We start from the raw sequence: 8,975 nt of genomic DNA on the forward strand, positions 1-8,975 counted from the left end.
TCTGTCTCCTCTTGGATTTCTGTCACCATAACCATGAGGTCCCATGATGAGAGGAACGCATTGGTTTCCAAGTTTTGCATTGATGTCACCAGCAACTACAAGTATGTCACAATTATTTTTTATTGGTATTGATCACGTCTTGCAGCTGCTCACAGAAGTCATCAATTGCGTCTGCTGCAGTGGATGCAGGCGCATAGACAGGGACAAACAGAAGTGTACTTTTCCTCAACCGAAAACGAGCAGCCAGAATTAAATCTGAGATGTAATTGGTGGCAACGCGGCTGTTGTTTGCCTATGTGGACATTAGTATATCAACATCTGCGTAGAGTGTTTCACCACCTGACATCACAATGTGACCATGGCATAATTCTTTCTGGCTGTTGCTGTGAGTTCCATTGAGAGCAATGACAACATAATGGTAGTTTTTCATTACGTGGTGGAGGTATGTGCTCTACCAAGTGCCCCTCCAGTTATTACATTTTATATGCAATCATCTGGATTTACATTGCATTAAATCGGACGGTTTCCATTTTTATTTACACATCATAACCCACAACTTCCAAGTGAAAAACAGATTCTACAAATTTCAGAAAATTCAATAAAAATACAAAATGAAAGCCCAATGGGCCGGATACTTTGAGCGGCTGTACCAAGCTGATCCACCAGCTGTTAGTTTGGATGTCAGGGGTGTTACTATCCCTAATGCTGACCCTCCAATCAACTGTGATCCCCCTTCATTTGTGGAAACACAGGCTGTGGTGAACCGGTTGAAATGGGTAAAGCTGCTGGGATATGTGGCATCCATGCTAAACTGCTCAAGGCTGGTGGGAATGCTGTACTCATGTTGATGCTTGCAGTTCTGTGCTCTACCTAGAACACAGGCATCATCCCAACTGACTGGAAGAGGGGAATTGTTGTCCCTCTCTGGAAAGAGAAGGGTGATCGCCAGGACTGCAACAACTACTGAGGGGTGATGCTGCTCTCAGTGCCGGGAAAGGTCTTTGCTCAGATAATTCCTGATAGGATTCGCCACCATCTGCTTGAGCACCAGCGCCCAGAGCAGTCAGGCTTCACACCAAAGAGGTCAACGATTGACCGTATCATTGCTCTTTGGGTCCTAACCAAACGCAGATGAGAGTTTTGGCAGGGGTTGAATGCAACCGATGTTAATCTCTGTAAAGTGTTCGATTCAGTGAATCGGGGTGTCCTCTGGAGGATTCTTGGTCTTCATGGGGTGCCACCAAAACTGATTAATCTGATATTTGAACTGTACTCTGGTGCAGAGAGTGCTGTGAGATGTTGTGACACCATTTCCAACTTATTTCCAGTTGTTCATCAGGGGTGTGTACTGGCCCCCACACTTTTCTGCACTTGTATGGACTGAATTGTTGGGAGGATGTCACATTAAGTTGCGGTGCATCATTTGGAAGTATCAACATCTCTGACCTTGATTTCGAGATGATGCAGTCATCTTTGCCGAGACGCTGGATATCCTTTTGGGGACCCTTGAGGTGCTGAATGAGGAGTCAGCCACTGGGATTATGGGTTGCATGTGTTAAAACAAAGATCCAGGGTTTCAATGACATCTTGGACGCTGCTATCTTGTCTCTACACGTTTGTGGTGAGTACGTTGAGGTCACGGAAAGATTCACTTACCTTAGCAGTGATATTTATGTCTCTGCTGGCTGTCAGCCATCGATAAATAGATGTATGGGTCGAGCCTGGGAAGTCATGGATTCACTGCTTTAAGGGGTGTGGCACTGTCGTTACCTGTGCAGGAGGACAAAAGGCCGAGTTAGCAGGTCATTGGTGCTTCCAGTCTTGCCCTGCAAATGTGACTTGAACTCTGACCAGAGATCTGAGATGGAAATTAATTCCTTTCAGACCATGTCTCTTTGGAGAATCCTTGGCTATCATGGGTCGGACTTTGTGTCCAATGAGAATTTGCTGAGAGAGACTCAAATGATATTTGTTACCTGCAAAGTCCGTGAGCATCAACTGCAGCTATATGGACGTGTGGCTCGTTTTCCTAATGCTGATCCTGCTCACCAGATTCTCTCAGCGAGGGAGCCTCATGAGTGGAAGAGACCACGTGCCTCGTGGTTGCAGCAGGATGATCAGCATCTCAAGAAGATGGGGATGGGCCAGGCATCTGGGGGATGGCCAGATGGAGGACACCGGAGTACCTGCGGAAAGTGGACGCAGCGTCGCGCTGCTCCAATGCATGCTCCTATATCTGACCTGACCTGATCTAAAAAGTAACAAAAGAGAAAATTTTCAAAGGGGGTGTACAATTTCTTTCATGCAAGATATATACATATATATGTGTATGTATATATATATATATATATATATATATATATATATATATATATATATATATATATATATATATATATATATATTGTTGCGGTCGGGTGAGAAGACCACCAGGGGGGAAGGCATCTCAGGTTCCCACCAGACTTTCCGGAATTGCAGGCCGTTGCACACGGATAATTCCGTGACGTGGTGGGTCGCTAACCACCGTAAATGCCAATAACTCAACCGCGTGACCTTGGGTTCTCCCGTCTATGGGTTAACCGATTACCTAATTAATCACGTGATTTAATTACCAGGGTACACGCCCACAATACGCCTTGTCTGAACCGGATCACTCTACCAGATCGGATGCAGCCGAGCGACACTGCCAAGGACGTACCGGCTAAAAGGAATGGATCGTTTGGAATAAAGTCCCGGCTAAGCTCGGACTCGGACCATGCTGGATCAATGAAAGAAGACAAAAACGAGCTGGAAACATTTCTACTAATAATTTATTTACAAGCAGGTGAGGAAAGCTATGTGGCACAGGGAATAGTTTTATTGTTGTGTAATGCAGGGATAGAAAGAAGCGTGAGGTGCGACAATTACACAAGCAACTTATGAAAGCAGACACAGAGCAGATTTTACCCGAAATAATAATCTTCTGCAATCTTAACTTACGAGGACAGGCGCCAGGACACACACACACACACACACACACACACACACACACACACACACACACACACACACACACACACACACACACACACACACACACACACACACACACACACCGATGAAAAGGAGTGGATGAAGAGAAAAAGAAAGAGAGGAGATGAGGCTAACAGTCTCTCAATACCTTGCACAATTGCCCTATTGCGCCACTAATACCTTTTGGGGAGATGTTCCACTGGGCGATACCTCCCAGACAGCTGGCGCTCTGTCTCTTGCTTCGTGACACTTCTTGCAGCTGGTATCGGTCCAGAGAATGAGACGCGACCGTCGGGCGTGAAGGGAGGGACTTGGGTGGAGAAGGCGAAGTCGAGAGCGAGTGGGCGGAGTGGTAGATGGAACCAAGTGGGTGGGTGGAGTCAGCTACGTGTGGGCGGAGAAGTGGAGGCATAGTCGCAGGTGATGACGACAGAAGGGCGAGTGAAGAAGGGGAAGAGATCAATCCCAAACCGGGCAGCGAATGGGATGAGCCGACGACAGCGATGGCCAAGACACCAAAACTGGAACTGGAACAACAGACTGCCTTGCCGTGCAGGGTGGGGACACTACCCCAAAGCGGTGTTGTCACCCAAATCGGCCACTCTGATTGGGTCCGGACCACTGCGTGGCCCGACCATGATGGGGATGGCCGGAAGCGGCTCCACTCCACTTCCGTCAAGACAACTCCAAGCTGCAGAATCGTCTCGCTCTGAGCCCATGATATGAATCGTCCCACACCGAACTCCGTGACATGAATGGCCTTGCACCGACCTCCCAGAACCGTGCCCCGGCGACCGGCTGAGGGTCGTGTCGGCCCCGCACACCCGCCCGGACACCCCTGACCAGCGCCGATCAACACCTGCTCCACGATGCGCCATGCGGCCCGAGAGATCTGAACCGCACATCACGCCTCTGCCTGATCATGGCTTTGCCCGGTGGAGAGGCGAGGAGACGTCCGCTGTCCGTTGGGAACACCCGCGGCCGCCAGTGAGGACCGATGGTCAGGTGTTAGGGTAAACCCATGCACAGATGGTAAGATGTTACGATAAACCCATGCACAGACCAGAACAAGATGGTTGCCATTTGTGCCATACTCTGTATGATAATAAGGTGTCACAAGCTATGACCAGTCTTACCCGCCATCAAGCATGTCCCGTACAGTGCACACGGATCCGCCATCAAGCATGTGGCCAGCGCTCGCATTCGCCCGATTCTACTTTCGTGTGTGCGGAGCCAACCCCGATCTGTGTCAGGACTTGAGGGGAACGATCGGATATAATAAGTAGATGGAGGTTTGGAATGAAAAAGAATATAGATATAAGTATCAGATGGAGAAATGGAGGGAAAAGAGGATGCCCCTATAATTAAATCCAGAAATGGGGTGAAAAGAACGCGCCACCCGTATCTTGCACACTTGTGTCCTGTACAATGTGGCGTGGTGTTGTTTTCTATTATCGACCTCTGACGATGTAGTTATTGGCACCAAGCTGCCGGCCACACTCAAGCCGATATTGTGTCTCGCTCTCGTCATTTGCTTCTGTGTTGTGAAAAACAACATCCGTGCAGCCTCTTTAAGAGATATTCATTCTCATGCCTTTTCAATGCAACTGGCAATCTCATCCCAGATCATTGGAAACATCAGACGATCATCTCGAGCTTGCGGCAGAGGTTCGTTCGAAGGTTTTGCTGTATCCTCGCAGCTGCGGTGTCGATGCTCATGTGGTGTTGTTACGGCTTTCTATTCCCCCTCTCCCTTCCCCGGCACGTGCTGCACATGTTGGCTTCTGTGAGGATGTACCATTGAGGGTGTGGCTGCAGTTTTTACAGACGGCTGTCTGAGTGCAGTGTCTGCTTTGATTTATTTCAGGAAGAAGAGGAAAAGAGTAGGAATGAAAATGTAGATATAATCAGACCTTACTTTGAGATCCACACAACGCACTGTCCAGTTGTCCCACTAAACAAAAGGGAAGGGACTATCTGAACGTACATTAATGGAATAACTGCCCAGGGATCGCTGTATAATGGTTGCCATTGCTCTGGAGGCATGCTGTTCCTGGAACCACAACAATATATATATATATATATATATATATATATATATATATATATATATATATATATATATATATATATATATATATATATATATATATATATATATATGATGGAGATGACTGCCATCTTCAATTTTGCGAAGAGTTCTTAGCTAAACTTCACGAAGAGGACACAATGCAAGACAACATCTGGTGGTCAGATCAGGCATGTTTTAAGCTTAATGGCAAAATTAACAGACACAATTGTGTCGACTGGGCTGCGAATAACCCAAGAGTGACAGTTGAGAAGGAGGTAAATTTACCTGGAGTGACAGTTTGGGCAGCCATATCTCCATTAGGGATAATTGGACCCTTTTTCTTTGAGGGATCTGTCACTGCAGAAATTTGCCTGGATATGCTGCAAACCTTCTTTTAGCCCAGGGACCAGGGTACAAGATCAGGACTGTTATTTCCAGCATGATGGAGCTCTACCTTATTATGTTCGTCAGTGGCTTGATGAAAACTTTACCAGAAAGTGGATCGGCCGCCGCGGTCCGATCGAGTGGTCGGCACGCTCCCCAGACCTTACACCTCCAGATTTCTTTCTTTGGGGGCTCATGAAAGACCTTGTTTATCGTGAAAAGCCTCGTACCATTCAGGAATTGAATGCTCAAATCACTGCAAAGTTTGAGGAAATTGATATCGAACTCTGCAGACGTGTGTGCCGCTCTGTGCCTGCTCGGCTGCAATTGTGTATCGATCATGAGGGAGGGCACTTTGAAAATTGCAAGTAAAACAGCTTGGTACAGTTCCGTAATAATTTTTTCTTCAAGAAATAGTTAGATAAACATGTCATTCATTTATTTCTACCTTCTTGTACACTGTAATACAAATGGCAAACAAACAATCAACTGACAGAAATCGGGCACTACTTCTGACTCGACTCACCCTGTATATAGATAGATTTATTTATGTGTATATATATGTATATATATATATATATGTGTATATATATGTATGTATATATATGTATGTATATATATATATATATATATATATATATATATATATATATATATATATATATATATATATATATATGAAAATCTGGAGTGCATCAAACACTCCCCCGATGCCCATTGGACAGCATGCAACACCAAAGCATCACCTCAACCCAGAGGTCTCGGCCCGGTGACTGTCAAACAGACAAAGATTACATGGTCAAACATCAGTTCAACAACAAACAGAGCTGTCTTTCCAGATTTTGGGCTTAGTTGCCCTCATTAGGAAGGCATACCAATAAATATCCAACCAATGATGACCACATTCGGTTTTTTTTTTTTTTACATCAGACTGTAATTGGTCCTGGCTGTTATGATGAGCATCACCACGGAATATGTCTCACATGGTAAAACCGCATAATCCACAAAGAACAACCCTCCATCCCCATCTTGAGATGAATGGTTTTCATTCGTGGGAACAATCGTATGGGTGGTGGATGGATGGTTGTTCTTTGCAGATTATGCGGTTTTACCCTGTGAGACATAATCTGTGGCGATGCACCATACTCTGTTGCAGGCTAAACACCTTCGAGGTGTGTGTGTGTGTGTGTGTGTGTGTGTGTGTGTGTGTGTATGTGTGTGTGTGTGTGTGTGTGTGTGTGTGTGTGTGTGTGTGTGTGTGTGTGTGTGTGTGTGTGTGTGTGTGTGTGTGTGTGTGTGTCTTCTTCTTTCGGCTGCTCCCGTTCGGGGTCGCCACAGCGGATCATCCGTATGATCCGCATAGTGATTTGGCACGTTTTTTTTTACGCCGGATGCCCTTCCTGACGCAACCCTGGTCGCCTCTTACGACACAGGGATATGGTATACCTATTTTAACCGGGGTATACACCGGCCCAGTATACTGGTACTCATTTCGCCGACCTCGGAAGGATGACAGGCTGAGTTAACCCCCTGGTGTATTAATTCAGTGGCCCAACGGGGCTTGAACTCAGGACCTTTTGGATCCCAAGCCACTGCCCTAACCACTGCGCCAACACCAGGCTTTATATCCATATATATATATATATATATATATATATATATATATATATATATATATATATATATATATATATATATATATATATATATATATATATATATATATATATATATATATATATATATATATATCCATACATATATATATATATATATATCCATACATATATATATATATATATCCATACATATATATATATATATATATATATATATATATATATATATATATATATATATATATATATATATATATATATATCCATACATATATATATATATATATATATATATATATATATATATATATATATATATATATATATATATATATATATATATATATATATATATATATATATATATATATATATATATATATATATATATATCCATATATATATCCATATATATATATATATATATATATATATATATATATATATATATATATATATATATATATATATATATATATCCATATATATATATATCCATATATATATCCATATATATATATATATATATATCCATATATATATCCATATATATATCCATATATATATCCATATATATATATATATATATATATATATATATATATATATATATATATATATATCCATATATATATATCCATATATATATATATATATATATATATATATATATCCATATATATATATCCATATATATATATATATATATATATATATATATATATATATATATATATATATATATATATATATATATATATATATATATATATATATATATATATATATATATATATATATATATATATATATATATATATATATATATATATATATATATATATATATATATATATATATATATATATATATATATATATATATATATATATATATATATATATATATATATATATATATATATATATATATATATATATATATATATATATATATATATATATATATCTATATATCTATATATATATATATATATATATATATATCTATATATATATATATATATATATATATATATATATATATATATATATCTATATATATATATCTATATATATATATATATATATATATATATATATATATATATATATATATATATATATATATATATATATATATATATATATATATATATATATATATATATATATATATGAAAGAAAGACCCACCCACATCACTCACCAGTGAATGGAGGGAATAGCCTATCAGCTCTCACCTAATCAACTAATTCCAGGTGGCTCGGATCATATAAATAATTGACACCTCTCACACTCTGAGAGCTGAATAAGTTGCTTAAAGCCTCCCACACATAAAGTGTGGGATAAAAATAATTAATAATTGACACCTCCTGCACCTCGTGTGGGAGGTGTCAATTATTTATATAATCCAAGCCACCTGGGTTTAGTTGATTCGGTGAGAGCTGATTGGATATTCTCTCCATTCACAGGTGAGAGATGTGGGTGGGTCTTTCTTTTATGATTTACATATTGACTGCTTTTGACGTGTGCACGTGGTCCATGCTTCGGAGCCTCGTTGATATGCATTGCTGTCTGCACTATTGCTGATGATTCGCCAATCAGCAATGAAACAGGTCCGGTAGCTGAGGGGGTGTGAATCATTAGGATTCTCATGTGCTTACTTTGTGTGAATGTCTTTATAGCTGTGGAGGAACTCTGTGAAGGGTTTGAAACAGTAAAGTGCTCACCTTGTGTAGGCCTTCTTGGGTTGCTTTATGCAGCTTCTTCGGCTGGAGGAGTGTGGGAGGTGTCAAAAAAAAAAAAAAAAAAAAAATATATATATATATATATATATATATATATATATATATATATATATATGTACATATACATATCGTGATGAGTAA

Source organism: Eptatretus burgeri, chromosome 13 (assembly GCF_056783735.1).
Source record: "Eptatretus burgeri isolate ZD-2024b chromosome 13, Ebu_testis_v1, whole genome shotgun sequence".
NCBI lineage: Eukaryota > Metazoa > Chordata > Myxini > Myxiniformes > Myxinidae > Eptatretus > Eptatretus burgeri.